The following is a 13,773-nucleotide window of genomic DNA, read 5'->3' on the forward strand; positions in this document are numbered from 1 at the left end:
GTGCCAATTAGTATGTCAGGAACTGTAGATAATTCTTCTCTTTTCTCTAGGTTTCATTTTTCTTATAAATAAAATGGTCATACTTTTACTTATGCTTCTTATCTCGAGGTTTTATATTTTATTAAATAAAAAATATATGGGAAAATTTTATTGAACACATTTTATTCACAAAGAGTATTAAATGAGGAGGTTAAAAACAGAAAAGTAAGTCTCTTCTCTGAAGGAATTCTTAGTGTAATGGGGAGAGAAGACATATGCAGATTACAGCTACACATCACATAAAAACATCCTATGTTGTTTTGGGCCTCAGAGAGTAATGTCCAATGGTTAAATGGTTATTTGCCCAAAGAAATTTATAGAAGAATTCAAAAAAGACTTTTAAAATCAAATGAGAGAGATTGAGGAAAAAAAAATTTTTTTAAGTGTGTGTGTGTGTGTGTGTGTGTGTGTGTGTGAACAATCAAAGAAAAAATAAGAAAATTATGAGAACAAAGTCAGCCAACCAGAAAAGGAGATCCAGAATCTTAACGAAGAAAATGACCCTAGAAAACTAAGTTAGGTAAGGGGAAACCAACAAAATTATAAGAAGTCAAAAAATAATAAAACAAAATATAAAGAATGAAGAAAGAAGACATTGTAAGACAAAGTAAATGATCTAAAAATCAAAAAAACATAAGAATAATTAGACTATTTGAAAGATATGATCAATAAAGGAATCTTGATATAATAATATAAGAAATAATTAAAGAAAGTTGTACTGAAGTGTTAGAACAAGAAGGGAAAGTAGAAATAGAAAAAAAAAATCCATTGATTGCTGTCTGAAAGAGATCCTCCTAGGAAACCTTATAGAAACATCATAGCCAGATTCTGAAACTCATAAGTCATGGAGGAAAAGATTGGGATCAACAACAATAATAACAATAAAAATAATTACAACAGTCACTAAAAGAATCACATAAGACCTAGCAATGACTATCTTAAAAGACTACAGGCCTTGGAACACTGTATATCAAAAAAACCCAACAAACAAACAAACAAACAAACAAACAAAAAAACCACAAAAGAATTGTGTTGCAGTCCTTCACAAGGGGCTTGTCATTCAATTGGAGATCTTGGTCAAATCATCCTCCATTGATCTTTTGAGAGTGGCTCAGATCCCCTTCAGGAAATTCCAGACTCTGGGAAAAAAAAAAAAAAATCCCTCAGAATGATTTCATTCAATTGGAGATCTTGGTCTGATAATCAGCTTAAACTACTCTCCAGCCCCTAGGCCAAGACTTGCCCATAAAACAGGGTTCTGTTCACATACTCTTTACAAAATTGCTCATTAGGAATTTGCCCGCTTAGAGAGCCTCTTCTCAGTGAACAATAAACTTTTCTTTTCTGTCATTCATCCTTTTTTGGGTGTATGATTTCTTTAAGATTGGACCTGCGCTAACCAGAGGGGATTCCTCACAATTCTCACAACTCTCTGCACTGCCAGTAACTGCATCAATTATATAAATGAGGTAAAAGAAGAATCAATACAAGAATCAAGAAATAGATAGAGGGAATAGGGTTGGTATTTTTGAAACCTTATGCTCATTGGAATAGTTTAAAGAAGGAACAGGGCATATATATCTAGAAGGCTATAAAGGTCTTCTTGTAATGTTCTTCTTGGTTCGGTTTCTTTGGGGTCCTCCAGGAGCAGCCTTAGTTTCAGTTCAGTAATCACCACATGAGTAGCTAGGGGTTAAAGTCCAAATCCTTTATTACCTCCTTCAAAGTCCTTTCTCCTTCACTTGGGGCTCAGCTAGTTTTCTGGAGGTCTTCTGGAGTCTTGGTTTCAGTGGAGAAGTGAAGGAGGAGAGCCTGCCACCAAGATGATATGAGATGGGATGAAGCTGTCTGAGTCCAAGGGCTTGCGCTCCATCCAGCCTTCAGCTTCAGCCTGCTTTTTCTTGTCTCTGAATGAACCTAGCTGAGTTTGTCTGAGCTTATATGCTCTCTCATCATAGGTGTGAATCTTGTAGAACTATATTAAGTACTAAGTCCATGTACTGAACTACCATTGTCTTTAATTCCACTGACTTAACACCTTGTAAGAATCCCTTGTTTCAGAGTTCTGGCCCATAACATCTTCTCAATTCAGAAAGTAATAAGAAGATAAGGGATAAGTTGGGGAGGCAGGATAATGGAGGGTCTTTTAAAGGGAGCCTACTCACATCAGATCACAGGTAAAGAGAGAACAATATAAATCTTTATAAAAGAATAAATGTCTTCTAAATTTTGAAAGAAATAATAGGGTGAGGGAATAGGATGTGAGCTATAAATGGTTGTGTAGATTAATAGGAATGGGATAAAGAGGGATAGGGTAGGGGGAGGTAAGATTAAATAATAGGAGGGCAAGGTAGTGGGTAGAAGTAAAGGAGTAAAGAAAGATAGGTAATAGAGATAGAAGCAAGCATAAAATAGAAATCATGAGTAGAATTTATCATATAAAAATAAAGCAGAGGTGGTAGTCAAGATCTCAAAGTTACAGCTAAAATAGATTTAATCACAAAAAGGAAACTACACTATATGTCAGCTATATCAATCAATATTGTTTTAGACTATTTAAAATAACCAGTAAGTATAAGGTGAGAATATTGCTATGATGTAGGAAATGAAGAATTGGTGAAATTAGAAAAGCATGGAAAGACTTGGACTTATGAAGGAACAATCTTCAGAGAAACAGAGGATAAACAAGCATAATAAGCTCTCACATATATGCATATATAGATTTATGTGTATGATTATAAATATTTATAGACATGTATATTTAATTATACACATACATATGTATATATGTAAAGAAAAGGAATAACAGAACACATCAATTTATTTTTACTAAAACCACAGATAATAAGGCCAATAATGAGTTAAGTGCTGAATTTTCAAAGTTAGATTAGGATCATACAAAAACAAAATGAAACAAAAGTTTTTATTCAAGTTTTCTTTTGTGATTTCTATCCTGCAGTACTATAAAGGACTATTGAAGCTTTATCATTCACTTTAATATATGTTTAAATTTTTTAAACATTTAACTGGAGACTCAGGTCACTTTAAAAAAATATATATATCTTCAGAAATCACTACAATCTTAATTAGCCTTGAAATAATCTTCTAATGGAATTTATTCAGGTCACCTTTAACCACTTAAACAGGTTAAATTTTAATGTCATTGATGTCCAAAGGGTGCTCAAAATATTATCATACTAAATATTTAATAACATCATTACATAAAATTTAGGCATTTTCTACCCAGGCTCTAGAGGCTTTAAGCTGCATTTGAGCTTGCCTCTCTAAACGCTAAACAGGTCCATGGAGATTTATACATTTTTTTTTTATAATTTAATAATGGGGTTTAAGTTGTTGCTAGCCTTGCAAAATATAGTGTACTTGCACAGATGTGACTGTTAATTAAAAAGTCTCTTGCGAGAGCAAATGGGTTTCTTAGTAGCATTTTACACAGGTTTTTGTCATTTAGGCAATTCTTAATACACAGAAATCTGAACTTGTAGACATAAAGTGAATAAAGGGCCATATTTGTTCCTAAGGACTACAAGTAAGTGGAACCTAAGTAAATTACTCTGGAAGATTTTTTGGTATTTCTTTCTTTCTTTTTTTTTTTTTTTAAATATAGTTGGTATTTCTTTAAGTATGCCATCTTGTTGTGATCAATAAGATTTATCTTTAGTTTTTGACAGGGAACTTTTGCTGCAAAAACTCTTATGCCATCAGTTTATTTTATTTCTAGCATGCTGGTTTAGGAACAATTACAGATTAATACTATTCAAAAGGAGTGGAAATCTTTAAAATCACAATTTGTAAGTATTTGCAAGTAACTGAATAAAATTGCCATGAATTATAATGTAGGAGAAAATTAACAAGTCACTGCAAGAAGTCAAAAAAGAATGGATGCATTAACAGAGAAAAGTCTATTGACATCATTAAGATGTATTTTATTAAATTTATAAAGAATCACAAGTTTCTCTTTATAAATTTATTTTGTCAAAGTCAAGATAAAAAAGTTTATTTGTATTTATCATATATTTGCCCCAACATTTCTAATCATCTGGATGAGAAAATATAAGAAAATGAAATATATCAAGAATCCAGAGAGCTCTAGTAATGTTTCTAGGCTATCTTTATGATGCTTCAGTCAAATCAATTTCTTTTAATTGCAAATTGCATACTAAAGATTTTCCAAATATAGACTTGGGAATTTCTAAATACCTTGTATTCTGGCTTATTGGTTATGGGCATCCTCTTCTCCCTAATTCCCCATTTCTTGCTCAAAAGCCTCTGAAAAATATAGCTATCCCACCATTTTCTTGAGCAGCTGAGAATTCTTTCTCTCTGCTCTGCTTAGACTAGCTCTTCCCAGACAATAAATACTTTTGTTTGTTTGCTTTTTTATTTTTTTGGCAAGTTGATTGAAGTTAAGTGACTTGCCCAGGGTCACACAACGCAATTTGAGTCTAGAATTAAACTCCAGTCCTCCTGATTTCAGGGTTGGTACTCTATTCACTGTGTCATTCAGTTGCCCCACAATAAATACTTTTATAAACTGTAATTGGGCTCAGTTTCATTCCAGGTTCTTTTTTTTAGCCCAGCATTTTTTTGGGGGGGGTGAGAGGGGGTTCTTCCTTTAACAAAATAAATACCAAGAAAACATGTTTTTTATCAGCCAGCACAAAATCCTCCATACATAGAATCATTAGTTACAGCAAATGAAGAAATATTGAATACTAGCAAAGTGAATATCTTTTTATAAACACAAAGAGAAATGAACACATACAAACACATAAGTTTCTTTGCATAAAATTCTATGTATTACATGTACCTACTCACCTACCACAAGCCATACCTTTCTTTCTGAATTTCAGAATATAATTTTGACTCTCTTTTATTGGTTAGAGACCAATCAAGATTTTGTAACACATGATAGTGAAGTCATTCAAAGAGGTGGGTTAAGTGACTATGGTTTAAGTGCTTAGTTTAGAGGCTACATATAATAGTTGTTTAATTAATGTTTCTTAATTAATTGATTGATTGATTCTGCCATGTAGAGTTTTTGTGTTTGTTTCTTTGTTTTCTTAATAGTTCAGACATCTTTCATTGTCAAAAGTGACTATTATATGGTTCTCCCAATTGCTCTCACCTTCTCTGAAAGTTTTGCTTATCTCTGGTCTGTTAGCTGCTTGGCATCTGCAAGATCTCATTAATAAATTTTTCACTAATAAGTTGTACTGTAGGCTTTAAGATCATTGTGATCTGTAAATAGTTCTCAGATCCATGTGTAAATGAAGAATATATTCCTGCTGAATTCTTTAGGAATATTATATGTCTGTGGAAAGAACCCTTTAACAGACTAGCACTATTCAGAAAATATGCACCAAGTCCTTTAGGGTTTTCTCATGAAGGAAGCCTTTGTGACTTCAGACAATGTCATTCCACTAACATCTTATATTCTCTTCTTCTGTATATTAAAAGTCAGTCTGGTTCTCTAAGATTGTCTAACAATAGATCCCAGCCCAAGCCTCACATAGTCATTTGGGTTTGAATGGCTCAAAGTGAATATAAATAGCAATTACTTCTGTTTTGACCAGAAACCATGAGTCTTCCCATACCAGTTTGAATTTTTTTTTTTCCAGTAATCGAACATGGCCAACTTTTATCTCATTTCTTATCTAGTCTCAATTTACTGTTGTTCCAGACAAAATGAGAGCTGATAAGGATGTTCCACTGCAGCTAATTTTATTTCCAGTTGTCCTGGTCTATATAATGTCACTGCATTCAAATGACTCTGGAGAAGAATCCGAAGGTGATGACTTTGCATGGCTCTGCTTTCTTTAAATCCAATCATTTGCAAGTCAAGACTTCTCTTTGAGAACAAGGACAAGCAATAAAATTGTATCATAGTACTTTAAATTATCATTGTTTCAGAGTACATTCTAATTAAGTACCTTGGCAGAGTAATGAAGCATTGACTGCATCATCTCCTACTACCAGTGTCCAAACTCAGGTATCTTAGGTAGTTCATGGTAGCTCCAAAGATTTTCTCAAGCATAGTTTTAGTGTTCAGCTGACATATATCTTTACTATATGCAAATAGTTTGAAGTTTCAAATTATGATGTTATTCAACAGCACATTATGTAAAAGAAATTTCAAACAAAATGAAACAAAAAAATAAATCAATAAAAATATAGAGAAGTGGAATCAGGAACAAAAAACAAATGTCATCAATGAATCTAAGTTTTCATCAGTTAATGATGCTTTTCTTAAAATAATAATTTGTAGACAGGGCCTAATGCAAGTAATTTGGTGGGGCTATTTGCCTATGATTTATATAAGATTGGTTATTATGAATTTGAAATAGTACTTTTTTGGAATGTTTATTGGACCATGTTACCTGGGAAGCTCCTCATTGGCAGGAATTTAATACCATCCTCTATTACCTCATTTTCTAAGTTAATATCAGTTAGATCTGTCCTGAAAGGTCAACAGGGAATAAGAGTTATGTGTTCCCCAAAGAATGTGAAACAACTTCAATATAAGTATGATTCTAATCCTAGGAAGTAAAAGGTATACAGGTATCTGGTTTAAATGGATCAGTTACATGGGAAATTCTGATACCACAGAGGAACAAACTAACCTTTAACTGATAAAGTAACTCTGAGGTTCTCTAATTTCTATTTCTATATCAATATATCTTACCACTGAAGACTTAATTCAGAAACCATCCTTGTGTGTATCTCTCATCTGTGTTCCAAGTTATTTATACAACACACACGGAATCAGTCAATTCATGAAGAATTTATTAAAAAGCCTATTAGATATCAGACTTAGGACTGGTCAACTGGGAATATTAAATAACAAAGAATTAAATAATCTCTATGCATATGGAATTTCCATTCTAACAAGTATATGTACCAATATATAAAGAATAATTATAAAGTAAATCAATATAAAGTGGTTAAAATGAAGTCCATCCAATAAGCATTTGTTGAATTCTTATGATATGCCAGGAACTATGCTAGGTGTTGGAAATATAAATTCCAAAAATAAAAGCAAAAAACAAAATAAAACATACAAATAAATAAATAAACACAACAACAATAAAAACTTTCTTCTCTCAAAGATATTATATTCTAATGAGAGAATATAATAAAGTGAGCTGAAAAAATGGTAGAGATAAAAGAAGAAAGAATGTGTCTACATGATAAAATGGTTAAAAAAAAAAAGTCTGGACAGTGAGCATTACTGGCTTAGGTATTTCCTTAAAGTGGAAGTCAGAGAATGAGGTTGCAAATAACTGTGGTTGAGAGAGACATTATTAGAATGACCTCTATTCAATATTATTTTCAAATTAGCTGTGTGTATGGTCAAGATACCATTGAGACAGAGCAAATTAAAAAAAATAATAACATCTAATTTGATGCTATTGATTTGATTTTGATTGATTTAACAGCTAAACTAAAGACAAGAAGAGGATGTTATGTATAATTACAGCATCTCTACTTAGAACTATTACACACAGAAGAAACGAAACAAAGCTCGACTGACACTAATTTATAACCCTTTCTTATAGGAACTTAATTGACATAAATATATTTTAATGCATGAAAAAAGTCAAATGAGTCCAGATATTACTTTAGCATACAGACACTTGATCATATTGTGTAAAGAAAAATGGCTGACAAAACAATTTAAGTTTAAAAAATAGGAATATAGATCTAGCTTTGGAAGTAAAAGAACAATGGTAAAATAATTAGTATTTGCCTATATCTTTAAAGTTTGCAAAACATTATCCAATTGTATGGTCACAATAACCCCAAATTGCACATGCTATTAATATCCTCATTTAGAAATGCAAAAAAACTGAAGCAGATAAAGGTCAAGTGATTGCCTAGGATCATATGGTATCTTAGGCCAAGTTTGAACTCAATTTGTTCTGATTTTAGGATCAATAATTTCTTCACTATACTATCTAGCTTGAGGCTACCATATCCAAATCCCTCAATTTATACATAAGGAATTCAAGGTAAATATAGGTTTGGTAACTTATGAAGCAGGTAGATGATGCAATGGATAGAGAGCTATGAAGTCACCTCTGGAATTCATCCTCACACCTCTCAGATTGGCTGAGACAATGGGAAAATATAATGATAAATGTGGAATGGGACCTGGGTAAAACTGGGACACTAATGCATTGATGATCGGTTGTGAAGTGATCCACCTATCCTGGAGTATAATTTGCAACTATACAGAAAGGGTCATAAAAATGTGTATTCTCTTTATTCAGCAGTATATCTACTAGGTCTATATCCCAAAGTCATCAAAGGAGAGGGAAAAGGACTCATATGTACAATAATGCTTGTAGTAGACCTTTTAGTAGTGGCAAGGAACCAGAAACTGAATAGATACCCATCAGTTGGAGAATGGCTGAATAAGTTATGGTCTGTGAATGTTATGGAATATCATTGTTCTATATGAAATGAGGATAAAACTGAAAAACCTGGAAAGTCTTACATGAACTGATGCTAAGTGAAGTGAGAAGAACCAAGAGAACATTGTACACAGTAACAAGATATGTGATCATTGGCTTTTTCTCAACAATGTGGTGAGTTAAAGCAATTCCAATAGATTTGAAAATGCAAGTGCAAATCACATCCAGAAAGAGAACAATGAAGATTTAATATAAATTGAAGCATTTTCACTTTTTATTTGTTTTTTTTTTCTTTCTCATGTTTCCTCCCCCCATATGATTTTTCATACACCACATGACAAATATATAAATTTATTTAAAAATTGTACATTTAAAAAAAAGTACCAGAACTCAGATATTTACTAGGTCTATAATCCTGGATAACTAAATGTCCTCATTTATAAAATGTAAGAGAAAGGTTTGTTCTTAATAATCCATCATGTCCTTTCTAGCTTTATCCTAAAATTCTGTGATCCCTATAATAGGATTATCCAATAGAAATTGTAGAGGGCTAGAAAGATTGCAGAGGGCTGGAACTCTGAAAAAGTGTACTTGAATCTAAGATAGCAGAGTATTTAAGGCTAAGTACCCACTCAATGTGAGATAATGGCTCTATAAACATATACTTAGATGATATGGAGATGTGATGGCTCTCCTCACTATTGGCCTTGCTAAATGTGTTGTGGTGAGATAATGGTAGAGAATGATTGGAGGGCTGAGGGAGAGAGTTAGAGTCTCTGCCATAGCACTCTCAACAGGGAAGACTTCAAGCCTCGACTTCAGACTCCAGACTCCAGGATCCATCTTTATTGAGCCACATGGCAGCTTGCCTGCCTCCTTCACTTCTCCTCCTGAAGACCAAGGATTTTGACTGATCCTGACTCTGACTGATCCTGAGGCCCTCCAGAAAGCTAGCCTGGATATTATAAGAAATTATATTATTTTCATTCAATTCAAAAAAGGATTTATTAAGTAAAAGTGTGGCATAATGGATAAATGACATCCATAGGTAAATGAATAAAAAAGTTTTCATAAAGAGAAAGACCTGAGTTCAAGTCTTAACTTCAATACATTCTAGCATTGTGAACTTGAGGAAATCTTTTTCTTATTGTTCCCAGAAAACTTACAAAAAGAAATTGCAGAACAGAAGTCATTATCAAAAAAACATAACTCTTCAACAGGAAAATTTAATATCCACGAAATCACAGGTACAGACTATATGAAAACATACCTGCTTATTGGAAGGAAAAGAAAAAAGAAAAAAAAAAAAGAAAGATGAAAAGCAATAAAAAATGTTTATTATTGGAATGGAGCTCAGTGGCCCTCTTCAGCACTTAACTGAAAAAAAAAAAAAAAAAAAAAAAAAAACACCTCTACAACATATCCTTTGAATGGAACATCTGTGTATTGAAAATATTTTATTCACAGGTACTGTCTCCTTGATTTTTAATTAATAGTGAAGGCTGAATGAATGACCTTTAGAGATTAGGGTATATTTCACCCTATAGAGGTGTTGACTGAGTTTAGCATTAAAGTGGGACCTGTTATATTGTAGAATCATAATGATTAAGTATCATGAGAATGCAAAGAACTGATAATGAAAAGGAGCATCAATTTTTAAAGGTTCTATTTTAAACGTACATAGGAAAAAGACCAGTGTGATAATGTTTTACTAAGCTTTACTCAGATAAATCATATAATTTATTTAGTTCTACAAATACAATTCCATCCAAAATTATGTATTCATATCCTAAGGAGGAAAAATACACTGAATGCATATTATTTCTTTCAAGGAAAACTTGAACAATTTAAAATAAATATACTAACCAATAATTTGGCAAATATTTAGGTTATTTAGAAACAAACACAATGTTATTTTATTGTTTTTGCTTTAGAGGAACATAATCTTCAAGAGACTTTACAATATCAAATGATAAGGAAAAATTTGAATGCATTTCCATTTTAAAAGAAAAGAAATTCATCCATGGGACCTGCATAACAAGAATAACAGGATTTAGACAAACATAAAACCCATGTTTAAAATTTACTTTTAAAGTGGACACCTGCTAATACATGTGAAATAAGCTAAGGAAATAAATAATAGGTAAATGTTTACTGAATATTTTTACATACTATATTATCACCAGGACACCTAATTTAAAAGCATTTTTATTTTTTTTAAATACCCATTACTTCTATGATTTCTATACTTTAAATAGCAAATACTCATGTTTTTACTTTCAGGTTTTAATTGCATCTAATAATTTCATAGTATTCAAAGATGTAGAATGCTAACCCATCTTCAAATCAAAAATAAATAAATGAAGTTTGTGAACATAAAGATATTTCAATTTACTGAATTTAAAAAATAAAAGAAAAATTGTTAACTCATTAAAACAGGAGTGATAATATTGTGAGGAAATGTCTCTTTTTATTATGTGAAGAAAAGTCTCATTAAGTGGATTTCTTGCAGGTAAATTTAGATAAGGCTCAATTCTTGCTCTCTAGAGCTTATCATCTCCAATAATCTATAGTTGAAAAATTCCAGTTACCAAGATTTTTTTGTATGTTATTTTCAATAATTCTCTCTCCTAAACTCACCTATTCTACTTTCAGCCAGCTTTATTTATTAGGATGGATTTTCCTGTAATAAAGCTAAAATCTGCCTTTAATTTTTTCTTTTTAGCTAAAGTTTAGATGGTTGTATTTGGTTTTTATGTCCTCTTCATACATTTAAAAATATTTAACATTTTATTTCTTCAATTATATGTAAAGATAATTTTCACCATCTGTTTTCAAAACTTTGAGTTTCAAATTCTCTCCTTCCTATCCATACTGCTCTGTGAAAAGGCATGCAATTCAATGTGGGTTATACATGTATAGTCATGTAGAACATATTTTCATATTAACTTTGCTGTGATGCAAAGCATAAAAAAATGCTTTTACCTCAAAAAAAGGTTAAAAAAATCAAGCAACAACAAAACCTATGGTTATATCTGTATTGGGACACCATCAGTTCTCTAGCAATGGATAGCATTTTCATCATAAGTTCTTTAGATCAAAAAAAAAAAAAAAGTGGCACAACCAAAAGAGAAAAGATCCATGTTTTGTTACATTTTAGTTTCAAAGGCCTGTGAAATCTGTACTGTATACCAGCAGCACCATGCCAGGAATCTGAAGAGCTTCCATTTGAATTGTCTTAAGACTCCTGCCATATCACCTGGCAGGATAAGATACCAGACACTAAATTGTCAAGCATTCACACTCTTTTGCAGAGAGTACAATTTTGTTGGGCTGGTCCCATTGTTCAAATGCCAAATGTGTGTTTGCCAAAAAAACAAACAAACAAAAAAACTATTTTATAGAGAACTTACACAGGGCAAGCACTCAAAAGATGATCAGTAAAAAAAAAAAAAAAAAAGACATTCTTAAAGTTTTAAGAACTTTAGAATTGATTGTATGACATGGGAGACTTGTGCAGGAGTATTTAGCATAGTGTGCCCTTATAAGAAACAGTACTATGCTCTATGACCAAAACAGAATTGAATTAGCTCAGAAGAAATTGGAGATGTAGAAAGTTAGAGAATCCATCTCAAATGTTCATAGGTACTACTTGTGTCTAACCTGTGACAGAGCATTCCATACTTATTTTGGTCTGATCAGCTATAGTTGTGCACATTACCTTGATTTTAACATAGTGATGTCATTTTAGTCCCCTTCAAGAATAATGGACAACAACCAAGTCTTTCAGAGTTGTCTTGGATCGCTATATTGCTGAGAATAATTAAATCATTTACAGCTGATCATGTTATAATATTGCTGCTAATTTGTATATGATTCATTTCACTTTGCAGCAGCTCATGGTAATTATCAGGTTTTTCTGAGAGCAAACTTCTTATTATTTCTTATAACACAAAAATATTCCATCATAACCAATATGAGAATTTGTTCAGCAGTTTATAATTGATGGGCATTGCCTTACTTTTCAATTTTTTGACCTCAATCCTTGAGATGCATTCTTTTCTGGTCCAGGAACTTATCATTCCAATATCTTAGGTTTTTCCTTCTGATACTTTGTCTTCCATATGTAATGATGACAAAAATATCCACTTGTACATTGGTTTCTCACTTCCTTATTCAAAAATTATAAAAGTTCTCAAGTTACCTTCTCGTAGTATCACTGAGGCATAGAGTCTAGAGTGGTAGAGATCATCATTTTAATAGATTACCTCTGTACATCACCTCCCATCCTAAATAAGAACTTCGTTAACACCACTATCTTCTTTTTTTCTTCTTTCTTCAATCTTCTTCTCTTACTATATGATCTCTTATGTAAGAGTACCTTTGAGCTACAAGCTTTGAAAGATTTTGAGAATAAGGGAGACCTATTCTGGATATGATTCTTAACATCCATGGGAACCTGTTTATTGGAATAGAAATAACAACCTTGAAAAAGAAATACTTATTTAATCATAGAATTTTTATCAAAAAGAAAAAGGAAAAAACAAAACAAAACCAACAACATGAAACATAAACATAAAGGAGGGCAATTGCAAAGAATACAGAAAATTTTAGCTATGATTATGAAGTTTGCAAAGAAATTGACCCAAGAGGAAAATAAATTATTAAAACTTTACGACACAGCATAAAATGAACCCAAAGAAAGCAGCAAAGTTGCCCAACAATATGATTTGAACCTATAGTGAGCTAACAATACAAATTTTATTTTAAAAGGCAAAAAGATGATTACAGAAGATGAACACAAACTTGTGAAACATTTCTTTTATGTAGTGTGAGCATTTGTAAAATTTTATAATTTTTTTATTTTAAATGATAAAAAACTGCTATTTGGAGTAATATATAATGAAGGAATAATTATTTCTTTTCTTTAGGACAAAAACAAGTGATATGAGCATGTAGTTAGGGGTTAGGGAATAAGTATCTATCAACTTCTCCCTTACCTAAGTCTATCACAACAAGGTTGAAAAAGGAGCTCTTTTAAAATACAATAAAGTAAATAGAAATGAAATGAGAAGAAGGAAGAGTAAAGAGGAAGATAAGAGAGAAGATTAAGTTGGAGTAAGATAATCACAAGTAAAACAAGATTTGAGGAGGAATGAATACTAACCATAGATAAAAAGTAGAAAGACAAAGATAAAACAGAGATGTGAGTTTGATTTGATATGAGTAGACTGGGAGAGGAATCAAATTATATTATTCCAACTACAAATTACTGGTACATATTCTAGTCATTTTTTTT

This window comes from Antechinus flavipes, chromosome 6, assembly GCF_016432865.1.
Source record: "Antechinus flavipes isolate AdamAnt ecotype Samford, QLD, Australia chromosome 6, AdamAnt_v2, whole genome shotgun sequence".
Taxonomy (NCBI): Eukaryota; Metazoa; Chordata; class Mammalia; order Dasyuromorphia; family Dasyuridae; genus Antechinus; species Antechinus flavipes.